Source organism: Dromiciops gliroides, chromosome 1 (assembly GCF_019393635.1).
Source record: "Dromiciops gliroides isolate mDroGli1 chromosome 1, mDroGli1.pri, whole genome shotgun sequence".
NCBI classification, from domain to species: domain Eukaryota; kingdom Metazoa; phylum Chordata; class Mammalia; order Microbiotheria; family Microbiotheriidae; genus Dromiciops; species Dromiciops gliroides.
Genome location: NC_057861.1, coordinates 36390696 through 36405298, shown reverse-complemented (window position 1 = coordinate 36405298; position 14603 = coordinate 36390696).

Genomic DNA, 14603 nt, shown 5'->3' with positions numbered 1-14603 from the left:
TGGCTTGGACAGTTACTAGTTGTATTGTGTTAGCTTAATTATTTATTTTAAATTGTACTTTTTAAAAATTACTACTACTTATCTATTAATGGCTATTGCACCCATTTTGGCAGTATTTATTATTAATTAATATTACATATTACTAAAGTATTTACTGTGTGTCTCCCTGACTTCTCCACTAACTTCAGGTTTACTGGCCTAATTACATACCCCTAAGAGACAGTATCTCAAGCCAAGAGGGTGAGCAGAGAGTAAGAGAGGAAAGTAGAAGAGAGCAAAAGAGAAACTAACCATGGTGTGCCCAGGGATTTTATCCCCCTTAGATAGAGGCTGGTCACCATACCTTGAGCTAAGTTAATTGGCTATAGCCTCATTCAGTTACACTGATTGACATGACTTAGGGGGTGGTCTAGAGAGGGCAAATTCCAACCATTTAGGTGTGCTTCTTCCCCTAGCTAAACAAAAGAATAAATCTGCATTACTTTTGTTTACCTGGGCTCATCCCAGGCACTGAATTTTCTGGGGTGAGGGGGAGAGAGAACAGCTAAGCTAATGTCTGGCTGGATCTTTCCTAGAGATCCATTATTAATAATTATTTTCTCACAGTGTGATGCTGAGTGAATTATATATATATATAATATTTTTGTCATATCATGTCCTATCATATCATCATATCATATCATGTCATGTTATGTGATGTGATGTTACATTTATATTGTATTGTATTGTATTGTGTTGTATTGTAGTGTATTATTCTATTCTATTCTGTTCTTTCTATTAGTGTCTAATGGTAGCCATCTCTAGGGTGGGGCAGTGGGGAGGAAAGAAAAAAAAGAAAGAAATTTACATTATAATTCAGTTGTATATTTAAAAGGAATAGCAAGGGGGTGGCTAGGTGGCACAGTGGATAAAGCACTGGCCCTAGATTCAGGAGTACCTGAGTTCAAATCCAGCCTCAGACACTTGATACTTACTAGCTGTGTGACCCTGGGCAAGTCACTTAACCCCCATTGCCCTGCAAAAAATAAAATAAAATAAAATAAAAAAATAAAAGGAATAGCAAGTTGTGCATAGTAGATTTGCAGCTTCATGTACAATCATCTTTTTTATTCTGTTATATCATGGAAATGCTTATTTTATCAATAAAACAAAAATTAAATTTTAGGGCAGTGAGATAGTGCAGTGGATAGAGCACCAGCCCTGGAGTCAGGAGGACCTGAGTTCAAATCAGGCCTCAGATACTTGACACTAGCTCTGTGACCCTGGAAAAGTCATTTGACCCCAATTGCCTCACCAAAAATCAGATAGATGATAGATAGATAGATAGATAGATAGATAGATAGATAGATAGATAGATAGATAGATAGATGATAGATAGATAGATAGATAGATGATAGATAGATTAAAAATGAAGGAATGATGGAGTGAATAAATAAACAGATAGATAAATAAATGAATGAAGGACATCTTTAAGATAGACACAAGGGGAAAATGATACTTGTGCTGATCTTCTAAAAAGGTGAAAGCTAAAAGGTGAACATTGCAACTGTGGTAGAGAGCCTATAAAAATGTTTATGGTGGAATATGGAATATTGTATATGAGTATGACCTGCCTCACAGCCAATTTGCAAGTAATTGATTAAGGTAGAAAATGTGGGGCTTAGTCCCAAGGCACAAAAATGTAGCAATGACAATACTTGTATTTCTTCAGTAGGTGGAGATTATTGAACTTAGAATTTAGTGGGTAGCAATTAAGAATAATCATTTGAGATTGGAAGCTAAAAGATATCATGCTTCTTAAAACCATGTTTTTCACCTTCTTCAAGAGGAGATTACCCCTAGTGGAGATTTGACCTAAATATCCTATCCTAATGCACTCTCCTGGGAAGATTATTTGATAGCATTCTGTATTCATCTTCCCAGTGGGACACCTTACTGTCATAATTAGGTCATTTTCAGCCTAGGGAAAATATAATGTACCATGGGGTGTACATTGTTCGTGCTTATTGGTTTTAGGGTATTTATTTTAGATGAAAAGTTATGAACTTAATCATAATTGCTCTGAGCCCCCAGTTAGGAAAAATGTCATTCCTTTGTGCTTAGAATCATAGGTTAATAAAATTAGAGATGAAAGGAACCTATGAATCCATCAAGTTTAATTCCTTCATTTTCTAGATGAGGGAACTAAGGTCCACAGAGGTTGGTTTGTCTAAAGCCACAGAGCTAATAAATACTTGAGCCAAGATTTGATCCCACATCATAGAGTCACAGATCTAAAGCTGGAAGGAATAGAGATCATAGTAAGTCATAACTCTAAATATGGAAGGGATAATAAAAGCCATCTAGTCAACTTCCCTCATATTAAATAGGAGAAAACCAAAGCCCAGAAACTTTTGTCCAAGATCATAAAGGTACTATGTAGCAGAGTCACAATTTAAACTGAGGCCATGGGATTGTAGATCTATAGGTGGAAGATACATTAAAGACCATTTAATCCAATACATTTGTTTTATAGATGAGGAAACTGAGCCCCAGAAAAATTAAATCCCAAAGTCATATGGTTGTTAAGTAGTAGAGCCAGACATTAAACCCAAGTCCTCTGAGTCCAAAGCTGTCACTCTTTACACTGCAGTACACTTCACTCTTAGGCTGGTCCTTGTAAAATAGACACCTTCTACCACTAGCACATCAACTCTTGTCCCTGAATTGAAGCAGTTCCAGGTTGGTGGGGCCTGCTAGAGTTCATGCTTGGTTATGGCCTTTAGATCCTAGGATCACCTTGAAGCAAAATTCACACATCAAAGGATGGCTTAAGTAAATGTCCATAATCTCATACTTGGCTGGATCTATGATTTTACTGGTGTGGGTATTCCCTACAGTCTTTCAGATCACACTCTATCCGTGTCTGCCTATCCTCTGTGACTTTTATCTTTGTCTTCCTATATATTTGCCAAAGAGGGACCACAATATGAGATATAACATGCTTCTTGACAGGGAAATTCTAGTCAGATCACACATTACCCTCCCCTCAGACACCGTATATTCCAGCAAAACTATTCTGCTTTCTTTTCCCCATACACTACATTGGATCTCCTTCATGACTTTGGACAGGCAATGTCTGGAATGTCCTCCCTTTTTACCTGTACCACACTGAATTTTTAGTTTCCTTCAAAACAAATTTCAGATACTACCTCCTATGTGAAACCTTTCCTGATATTTCCCAGTGATTGGTGTTTCTCCCCCTCCTCAGAAATTATTTTAATTTGTGTTGTATATATTGAATTTATGCTGATATGGGCATATATTTTTCCCAATAAAATGTAAGTTCCCAGAGTACAGGAACTGTTTCTTTTTTTCCTTTTTTTTGTCTTTGTATCTCTAGCACTTACTTAGTACGGTGAAAGATAACCAGTAGTCACTCAACACATATGTCTCGGATTGAATTGAATTGAATTGGATTGGATTGATAATTGGATTGAAATTATAATTGCATGAATGCCAGTGGATCACATGGATTTTTTATCAGTTATTCCTTCCTTCCACAATGCACCAAGGCAGCTCTTTCCCTTTCTCTTCATACATTTCTTTGATGACATCCTTTACATTACTTTTATTTGTAAGGAGTTTCAAATTGTTCATTCACATAGGAAGTTTCCACTAAATGTTGGCGAAATCCAACAGAATTTATGTGAATCAGGGATTAAAGGGTTCATTTTACTTGTCTGCTAATGTAGACATAAACTAGAAGACTCTAGGGCTAACTGGCACTAACTCACCCTGTGTCATCTCCTTAACCCTGCTGTCTGTCTCAATTAACCCCAGACTACTTTGCCTTTGCTCACAGGGGCTATCCAGATTAATTAAGCTATGTGAAACCCTTGGATATGTTCTGAAGCCTGGCCAAGTCACAACTATTGGCATGGCCTCCTAGAGGTATATTATTTGGAAACTGAGCAGGGGGGTGCCAATTGTCTACTCTGAATCTTTACAAGACACCATCTGCTTTCTATGCCTTTCAGTTAAAGTCTCATAATATATGGTAGCCACTTCCCTATTCTAATTTTACCTTACTCTCCCTTATGCATTTAAGCAGTCTGCCAACTGGAAAACTATCTATCCATCCACCCACCCATCCATCCACCCATCCATCCATCCATCCATCCATCCATCCATCCATCCATCCATGCATCCTTTTAGCTACTTCCATTTCACTCATGTCTCTCTGTGTGTCTTTTTTTCTCCCTCTCTGTTGCAGAGATGGTCAATAATATCTTAAAAACCTTCCTTCTTCATCTCTGTCTCTTTGAATTCCCAGCTTCTTTCAAAGGTGGCTTCTAGCTCTATATCTATAAATTCTATGAGTCTAAGCCATTTAACCTTTCTGGACCTCAGTTTCCTCACCTGTAAAATAAAATTTGTACTAGAGATGAACTTCAAGACCCCTTCAAACTACATTTATGATCCATTGGGAAAAGAAAAGAAACATGAAAAAGAAGAGAGAAAACATCCACTCACAAACAGCAGTTGCTTGGCTTCTTCTGAAGCTCTGGCACACACAATTAAAACTGTCTCAGAAGACCGCTCAGCCATAAAGGTAGGAAGCCTATTTTGCTTTCAAAATTCCCTTTCTGCTTCAACAACACTTATAATCCAATTTTCACCAGCAGAGATGAATAATGTCCCTCACCAACACTTTTACAGTGGATGGAGATGAGCAATCACACCCATTGATTTCCTTTCCTTCCTCTCTGATCGTGTTTTCAAGAGATGTGTGAGGAGCCCTGCTCCAAATTTGTCTTGGGCTCTGCTGTGCTTGAAAGCAGGTAAATAATACGTGTCTCAGAGGAAGAGGCTCAGTAACCATGAAGGGCCAGCATTGAAAAAGAAAACTATCAAATACATCTGGGGGCTCTTTCACAATGAAACATTCTCGGGAGACAGTTCCCAACAAGCAAAATGATGTTCTCAGGCACTGCCTTACTCAGTGAGTGCCCTGAAAAGTGAATAGAAAACTCTCCATCCATTTTAGGCTTGGTGTGAGGAAAAACTTCCTAATATTTAGGGCTGTCCAAAAGTGGAGTAACTTGACTTGGGAAGTAATCATTGAAACAGCTGACATTTATATCAACAAGGTAGTTCTCACTGAGACCTCCCTGCATGCCTGAAATCAAAGTTCTGATGAATGCAACATGTACATGAGGCTATATGTGTGTGTGTGAGTATCTGCGTGTATGAACATCTGTATACACCTATGCATGTGCACCCATGTATAATGCATATGTGTATTTACATATATATACATATATGCATACATATAAATGCCTAGTTGTGGATATGAGTGTGTGGGCACACATATACTGTGGTAAAAAATGGGGAGAAAATGAAGTTTGTGGAAATAGGAAATTTCCAAAGAAAAAATAGGTTTTGAATCTTCATTGCTCAGTCGTCTTCTAAGATAGTTTGAATATGTATTTGTGTATACATATACATATATGTGTATATGTGTTTATATTTATATGTATATTCATGTATAAATGTATATAGGCATACACCGAAACTGAGGGATAAAGGTAAGGAAGGGGAGAGAAACAAAGAGCAAGAGGGAGGGAGGGAGGAGAGGAGGATACAGAGTGAGATAGTGACAGAGAGACAGAGAGAGATAAAGACATAGAGAGACTGGGAGACAGAGACTAGGAGAGAGACAGAGAGAGAGAGAGACAGAGAGAGAGAGACAGAGAGAGAGAGAGACAGAGAGAGAGAGAGACAGAGAGAGAGAGAGAAATGGGATATCCTTTAATATAAAGAACTACAGATAAGAAAAGTCTACCAATACAAGTTGGGGACTTCTCTTTTATAGATGAAGAAATTGAGACTTGGATGTAAAGCTACTTGCCCAGGATCGTAAGATGCTCTTAGGCATCCAAGGCAGGACCAGATGCTATGGCTATAATGCCACATAGTTACTTTCAATCAGTGATCCCATAACCTTCCTTCTCTTCAACTCCATTGCTCATTTTCTCTCTGCCTACATTATGCTGCCCTTGCAAAGCCCTTTTTGGTGGCTCCCTATTACTGGAGGTCATCAAACAGAACCTGATGGCCACTTGTCAGTCATGTTGTAGAGGTATACCTGTTCAGCTATTGGTTACACTTCATATTTGTTGTTCAGTCATTTCAGTTATGTCCAACATTTCATGACTCCCTTGGGGTTTTCTTGGCAGTGGTTTGCCATTTCCTTCTCCAGCTCATTTTACATGTGAAGAATTAAGTCAAACAGGGTTAAGTGACTTGCTCAGGGTCACACAGCTAGTAAGTGTCTGAGGCAATATTTGAACTCAGGAAGATGAATCTGACTCCAGACCCAGCACACTATTCACTGCACTATGGTGCCAAGCATGAAGCAACCTGATGCAATGGGACAAGCAATGGATCAGATGTAGTGGACTTGCAAATGAATCCTAACTTCCACTTTAGACCTGTGTGACCTTGGCTAAGTCACTTAATTTCTATGGGCCTCAGTTTCCTCACCTGTAAAATAAAAGATTGAATTAGAAAGCCCTCGAAGTCCCTTCAAGTCCTAGGTCTTTGAGTCTATGATCCCATGAAACACCTTGGGCCTAAGTTTCCTCTTTTATAAAATTAGGAGTTTGAACTACATGATCTTAGGGTTCCCTTCGTGCTCTTCTGTGGTCCCTTCCAATTCTGAGATTATATGATAGATAAGAAGGTTCTGCGGAACGTATTTTCATTGACAAAATGTGTTTTGGACTGTTCTTCAGCACGTTTGTGGAGCTAAATCTGTGTAAATGTTGAGGTTTTTTTGGGGAGGGGGAGGGCAGTGCAGGTTAAGTGACTTGCCCAGGGTCACACAACTAGTAAGCGTCAAGTTTCTGAGGCCAGATTTGAACTCAGGTCCTTCTGAATCCAGGTCCTGTGTTCTATCCACTGCACCACCTAGCTGCTCCTGTGGAGCTAAATCTGAAGGCATAACTCAACTTCATGCTTTGCTGATATGTGAATAAGACATTCTATCTCTTGACTGCAGTCTTTTTCTCCATATGTCTCCACAATGCCTGGATGCTCTACCTCCTCATCTAATTTCTCTAGTTTTTCTGGCTTCCTTCAAGTCCCAACTAAAATTCCATTTTTCACAGGAAGCCTTTCCCAACCCCTCTTAATTCCCGGTCCTTCTATCTTTAAATTATTTCCTATTTTTCATGACTATAGCTCATTCATATATGCTATTCAGTCATTCAGTTGTGGCTGACCCTTCATGACCCCATGAATTACAGCATACCATGCCCTTCTAACATTCCCTGACTCTGGAAGTCTGTCCAATTTCATGTTCATTGTTTTCCCCTATTCTTCGCCAGTTGCATTTGGACACCTTCCAACCTGACGGGTTCATTTTCCAATGAAGATTGGATTAGTCTTTTATCAGTTTAGAGTTGTCCATGCTGTTTTATTGGTGAAGATATTGGAGTGGCATCCCATTTGCTTCTCCAATAGATCATCTTTTATCAGAACTCTCCACTATGATCTGTCTGTAGTTGAACTGAGATACTCAAGCTCTTCTGCCATGACAAAACAGTGATCTGGGGTGGGGCATTCATAAATAGTTGTTTTCATCTTATCTGTCAAACTATACTGTAAACACCTTGAGAGCAGCTTCTATCCTTTGCCTTTTTTTTTTTTTTGCATCCCCAGGACTCAGTTAGCATGGCACCTAGCACATGTTATTGTTGTTGAATTATTTCAGTTGTATCTGACTCCATTTGGGGTTTTCTTGAAAAAGACACTGGAGTAGCTTGCCATTGTCTTCTCCAGCTCATTTTGCAAATGAGGAAACTGAGTAAAACAGGGTTCAATGATTTGCCCAAGGTCAAAAACTGGCAAGCACCTGAGGGAAGATTTGAATTCGGGTCTTCCTGATTCTAGACCCGATGCTTTATTTAGTGTGCTACTGCATAGCACTTAGTAGGTTTTTAATAAATGCTTATTGACTGATTGACTGGCTTTGCCCAGATCTGTTTTAACATGACTGTAGCCTCATCTTTTCTCTTTTCAAATGGTTAGCATTATATCCTGATGAGGTTTTAGTAAGAAGCACTGACCTGATAGATAATATTGGTTGGGTTTGTTACATTTTAAGACCACAAAGTACTCCCCCAAACTTCCACTAAGCATCTTTTAAATTTTTGAAGATGATTAATTATATTTTATCTTATTTTATCTTAAAGGGGGAAATATCTGGATTTTGTTGTTGTTTTTACAGATAATAAGCTTGATATGAGTAAGAGGTATATACAATAAAAACAATGTAATCATGGGCAGCTGGGTGGCACAGTGGATAAAGCACCAGCCCTTTATTCAGGAGTACCTGAGCTCAAATCTGGCCTCAGACACTTTAAATTTACTGGCTGTGTGATCCTGGGTAAGTCATTTATCCTTATTTCCCTTCAAAAATAAATAAATAAGTGATGTAATTTTTTTTCTAGATGAGGTTATCTATTTTTCTTTTTAAAATTTTTTTTTCAATTAGCATTTTCTTTCTCTCTCCCTCCTACCGCCTCCTTTCATGAGGCAATTAAGGCAATTAGTATACACAATGGATAGAGCATTGGGCTTAAAATCAAGAATATCTGAGTTCAAAACTTCCTTCAAACCCTTAATTTATGGAACCTATTTTCATTGATAAAAAACAGTTTTGCACTATTCTCTTTCTTTCTTTCTTCCTTCCTTTCTTCCTTTCTTCCTTCCTTCCTTCCTTTCTTTCTTTCTTTCTTTCTTTCTTTCTTTCTTTCTTTCTTTCTTTCTTTCTTTCTTTCTTTCTTTCCTTCCTTCCTTCCTTCCTTCCTTCCTTTTTGTGGGACAATGAGGGTTAAGTGACTTGCCCAGGGTCACACAACCAGTAAGTGTCAAGTGCCTGAGGCCAAATTTGAACCCAGGTACTCCTGAATCCAGAGATGGTGCTTTATCTATTGTGCCAACTAGCTGTCCCCTGCACTATTCTTTATTATTTCTTTGTTGGTTAAATCTGAAGACTCAGAGACTTAACTTTACACCTTGCTGTTCTATGAAAAGTATGTATGATCATAAGCAAGTTACAACCTCAGCTTGCCTCAGTTTTCTCAGCTGTAAAATGGGGATGATAGCACCTCTTCTTAAGGTTGTGAGGATCAAATGGGACAATATTTGTACTTAGCACAGGGTCTGGCACATAGTAGGTGCTTAATAAATGCTTATTCCCTCTTTGTATTCCCTAATTATGAAAAGGGAAAAAGAAAAAAGAAAAAAATTGTGACAAATATTTTAGTGAGAAGATGAAGCATGCTTCCTACCTCCTGACAAAGAAGTGATAAACTCAAGATATAGAACAAAACACAATTTTTAGGCCTGGTCAACATGGGAATGAATTTTTCTGAACCTTATGAAAACTCAGGCTTCATCAAGAGGGCTATAATGTCCAGAAAGAGAGAACATATTATCCCAGTATACATCTATAACTTCGAGCTCATCATGTTCAAACCTGAGACCAACCTTATAGACAAGACAGCAGGCTAGTCTTCTTGTTGTCATTATAGATAACAAGCTTGATACTAGGCATAAAAGTTGGAGAAACGTCCAAAGGAAGGAAATCAGAATGGAGAGAACCTAGGAGACCATACCCCATGAACACTGTAGGGAAGCATTGGATGGAGTTAGCTTGTAGAAGAGAAGATTTGGGAGGGAACCAAAATGGTGGATTACAGGCAGCTACCCCATTGAACTGTTTCAACATTCACTACTAAACAACTTTAAAATAATGCCTCGAATTAATTTTTGGAATGTCAGAGCCAACATAAGACTGGGTTGAGACATTTTCCCAGCCTAAGATAATTCAGGAGGTTGGCAGGAAAAGTGTGATACCAATGGAGGTCTGTCTGGATCCCACACACAAAGGCAAAAGCTGCCATGACAGCAATAGTGGCTATGGGAACTCTCAGCCCAGAGATGGGAAGGGGTCAAACAACTGGTTATAAAGAGATTACAAGGGATGAGTTGTTGGCATTGGATATAATTGGCACTGATTGGCAACACTATTGTCCATATGCTATTCTGGGATGTCATTCCAGGCTAGAGAAGAACACTGGCACTTTGTCACAAAAGAGGAGGGGCCCTAGTCACAGTTACAAGGTCCAAAGAGAGTTCTAGTACTTGCAGGTATGGAGGACCAGGGGCTCTTTCTGGGTAATTAATAGAGCATAGACCAAGAGAGTAGTAACCTCACCCCTTCCTGCATCTCGACACCTTATCAGCACTGAAAAATTTCAGATTTACAGAATTGCTTTGAAAACAGCACACACACACACACACATACACACACACACACACACACAAAAGCCTGAAGCTTGGTACAGTGCTTCCCCACCTCAGATGAGCAGAGACCAACTTTAACATAAAATATTCAAAGTGAATAAATAGACTGGGGAAATGAATAAACAACAACAAAAAATAATTTGACCATAAAAAGCTACTGTGGTGGTAGTGAAGACCAAGACATAAACTCAGAACATAATACTGTGAAAACAACTACAAAAAAAAAAAAAAAAGACTCAAAGAAAAATGTTAATTGGTACCAAACCTAACAAACATTCCTGGAAGAGTTAAAGAAAGAGATAAGTAGAAGAAAAAAATTAGGAAAAGAAATGATAGTGATGAAAGAAAATTATAGGGAAAAAAATTAACAGCTTGGTAATAAAAGGACACAAAAAATACTGAAGAAGCTAAGGACTCCATGAGGTATCAATGTCTCAATGACACACCCACAATGTCAAAAGAACAAAAAAAAAATAAATAAAGGGAATGTAAAATATATTGGTTGAAATACAACTGACCTGGAAAATAGATCCAGGAGAGATAATTTAAGAATTATTGGAATACCTGAAATCCATGATCAAAGAAAGAGCCTAGGCGTCCTTTTAAAAATTATGAAAGAAAACTGCCCTGTCTTTGATACAGAAGTAAAATAGACATTGAAAAAATCCACCAATTATCTCCTGAAGGAGATCCAAAAATGAAAATTCCAAGTAATATTATAGCCAAATTCCAAATTTCACAGGTCAAAGAGAAAATATTTCAAACAGCCAGAAGAAGCAATTCAAATATCATGCGCCCAAAGTCAGGATCACACAAGATTTAGTGGCTTCCACTTTAAAAGACAGGGGGGCTAGGAATATGATATTCTGAAAGGCAAAGGAGCTGGAACAGAATTTAATATGCTTTGGCTGAATTTAAAAATTCAGGGTTAGAAATTATGAACTCAGACAAAGCAAAAGCAAAAACAGACCTAATTAAAAGAGATAATCAGGGAAATTACTTATTCTAAAAGGTACCATAGACAATGAAGTAATATCAGAATTTTTTGCAAGTTTATATGATGGAGGCCTTATTTCTCACCCATATACTGAGTATAGAACTGAGTCAAATTTATAAAAATAAGAGTTAATCTCCAATTGAAAAGTCCTCAAAGGAAATAAACATGTAGTTTTCAGAAGAAGAAATCAAAGCTATTTATAATCATATAAAATGCTTAAAATCAGTATTGATGAGAGAAAGGTAAAGTGAAATATCTCTGACATACCACCTCACATCTATCAGAAATGAAAAATGCTCGAGGAAATGAAGGAAAATAGATATACTAGTGAACTGCTGGTGAAGTAGTTAACTTATTCAACCATTCTGGAGAAGAATTTGGAACTATACCCAAAGAGCTATACAACTGTGCATACGCTTTGACCCAGAAATACCACTGCTAGGTCTGTATCCAAAAGAGATCAAAGAAGAAGAAAAATTATATATATGTGTAAAAATATTTATAGAAACTCTTGTGGTGGCAAAGAATTGGAAATTGCAAGAATACTCATCAACTGGGAAATGGCTGAACAAGTTGTGGCATATGATTATGATGGAGTACTATTGGGCTGTGGAAAATGACAAGGCGGTAATTTCAGAAAAAACATGGCAAGACCCATATGAACTGATGGAAAATAAAGTGAGAAGAACTAGGAAGTCACTGTACCAGTAATGTAATGATAATCAATGGTGAAATATTTTGCTACTCTGATCAATATAATGATGAAAAACAAATCCAAAAGACCCATAATGAAGAAGTAATATCTACCTCCAGAGAGAGAAATGATGAATTTTGAGTACAAATTGAAATATAATTTTCTCACTTTATTTTTTTATTTTTTGAAATATAGATGATATGGAAATATATTTTACATGATTGAACATGTATAATTGATATCATATCACTTACCTTTTCAGATGGGAGGGAGGGAGAGAATTAGGAACTCAAAATTGGAAAAGAAAAGAATGCCAAAACAAATAAATGATCAATTGAAATTTTTTTTAAATTTTGTTTTGTTTTGTTTTTGCAGGGCAATGAGGGTTAAGTAACTTGCCCAGGGTCACACAGCTAGTAAGTACAAGTGTCTGAGGCCAGATTTGAACTCAGGTCCTCCTGAATCCAGGGCTGGTGCTTTATCCACTGCATCATATAGCTGCCCCTCAATTGAAATGTTAAAAAAAAGAAGAGAATATTTGGAAGGCTGTCATGTGGAAGAGAAGAGAGTTGTTCTATTTGGCCTTAGAGAACAGAAGTAGCAATAATGGGTGGAGGCACCAATCAGATTTAGAGCTTGATAAGGAAAATATTTTTCTTTCTAACAATTAAAGCTGCTCAAAATGTGAAAGTTTTATGCCAAAGCTATAACTAGATCAAGGCAACATGGGCTTTGTCCAATGACAGTAACTTTTAGAGGGTGCAAAAAAATAGTCATTTTACAATATTTGCTTTTTGACAACTTACACTCTTTTAGGAATATAAAAACTATTGATCTTAGCACCTAGATAACAAAAATAATTTTTAGAACAGGAATTTACCAGAGGAATATCTCCACTACCCATACCAGTGGTCATACTACAGCACAGTAGTATGCTATTTCCTACCACAGCAGCAGCATTGAGCTTTTTCTTCTTCCGTTATTCTACGCATCATAACCATTGGTATATTTGTGTGTCCCTTTTGTGTGTGTGGGGGGGGTATGCATAAATCTTCTGTCCCACCCAGCTGAATTGGTTTTAATTGCAACTTTTGTTATTTTACCATAATAAATTTTAAAGTTGTAGGAGGGGTACATTTTATTTTACTGGAAGCAGGTTCCATATTTCCTAGCTGCACCTCTGGCTGCCTTAGGCTTTAATAAAGAATTTGATCAGTGGTATAATGCATAGGCTTTAGTTCAAATGCAGCCTAAGAAATTTACTAGTTGTATTACCCTGGACCCATCATTTTAACTATTTGCTCCAGTTTCCTCAGTTATATAGTGGGGACAATAATATGCCTATCTTGAAGGGTTGTTGTGAGGTTCATATGAGATAATTATAGAGAACTTAGCACAATGCCTCTCACATAAAAGGAACTTAATAAATATTTATTGCCTGCCTGCCTGCCTTCCTTCCTTCCTTCCTTCTTTTCTTCCTTCCTTCCTATTTTTCTTCCCAGTTTCTCTCTCTCATGATAGTTCTATTCCCTGTGCCCCATTTAGACCACTCTTAACCACTGTGGATTTCTGAACTCTACTTTGCAATTGGGAACTCATTTCTTTAACTGAAAAGTAACTCTGGGGGAGCATTGACTGAAGTCTACTGCTCTGAATTTGTCATCCAGAATGAACCCTTGGAAGCATTAAGAGGTTCTTCTAAGACAGACCAAGTTGATGCTGCTATGGAATTTATAGTGTGTACCATTAGCTAGGAGTGAAATATTATAGGTTAAAAAATATTTACCTTAAGCCTGAATTCTGGGTGATGTATTGAGCTAACAGTGTTCTCAACCTATCGCTCCTCTGGCACTGCTGTGACATTTCCCGGTGAAAGAAATCATATTTTCCTTCCATATCTCTATGATATAGGGTACAAGAGGGAAAACAAGGGGAAAGTGACGGAGAGCATGCAAGAGTGGCTGAAGCCTGTGCTCTATGGATCAAAGGACTGGAGATTTAGACCTGGAAGGAGCTCCATTCATCAATGCCAACTCCCTTGCTTTTCACATGAAGAAACAGAGACTCAGGGTGGTTAAGTGACATCCCCAAGGTCACAGACATAAGGAGTTCAAGGGTAGGATTGGAACCCAGGTTTTAAACCGGTTCTTTCTCTATTTTTTTTTCCTGGTAACATTTGAAAATCTCTATTAGGGAGACAGCTAGGTGGCACAGTGGATAGAGCACCAGCCCTGGAGTCAGGAGGACCTGAGTTCGATTCTGGCCTCAGACACTTAACTCTTACTAGCTCTGTGACCCTGGGCAAGTCACTTAACCCCAATTGCTTCACCAAAAAAAAAAAAAAAAAAAGAGAGAAGGAAAATCTCTATTAGGTAGGGATAGATTACCCTAAATAAAGATGAAATGTGTCTGTATTGTAGTATCTTTGTGACCTTATGGCAGTTCAATGAAATTCAGCCAGCATTTCTTAAATGATTACAACATGGAAGACCTTGTGTTAGTCCCTGGGGATACAAAGAAAAAAAAAACAATGCTGCTGTCTTTAAGAAGTTT